The following is a 561-nucleotide window of genomic DNA, read 5'->3' on the forward strand; positions in this document are numbered from 1 at the left end:
TGGAGCTATAGATCTCAGATTTAGGTCTACTTTATATGGATGGAAAGGTAACACATAAGCCTACAACTTTCATATGGAGCCGAGATCTGAAAAGGTCATTTTCAAGTCCAAATTATAGCAAAAACGAAGAAGTCCAAATATATCTTGCAACCTGAATACTATTCAGTGTTTGGCCAATGTCTAGAGTTCTAGAAGTTCAAATGACCTCAAATTTTTTTTCTAGAAAGCTGAGACAATTTCTTAAAACTTTGATATTTCAAATGGTTCAAATTCTGGCGTTATCTATGATGTTTTAAGCAGACAAAAGAACATAAGGATTGTCACTAAATTAAGAGTTGACCACCCATTCATCAATTACTCATCAAATCAATAGCTCCTAATTTTGGCCTATAAAAGGAGGCATTTGTGCATTTAGGCATCTTGGTTTCCAGATCAAGATCATGCTCTTGCTTTCTCTCTTTGTATTTTTTGTAATGTTTATACTTTGCTTTCATTAATATCAAGTTTATGCTTTTCATTTCCTTTCCTTTACTTAGTTAACTTTTATCTTATTTATGTTCT

The sequence above is a fragment of the Populus euphratica genome, unplaced genomic scaffold, assembly GCF_000495115.2.
Source record: "Populus euphratica unplaced genomic scaffold, PopEup_1.0 scaffold492.1, whole genome shotgun sequence".
NCBI classification, from domain to species: Eukaryota; Viridiplantae; Streptophyta; class Magnoliopsida; order Malpighiales; family Salicaceae; genus Populus; species Populus euphratica.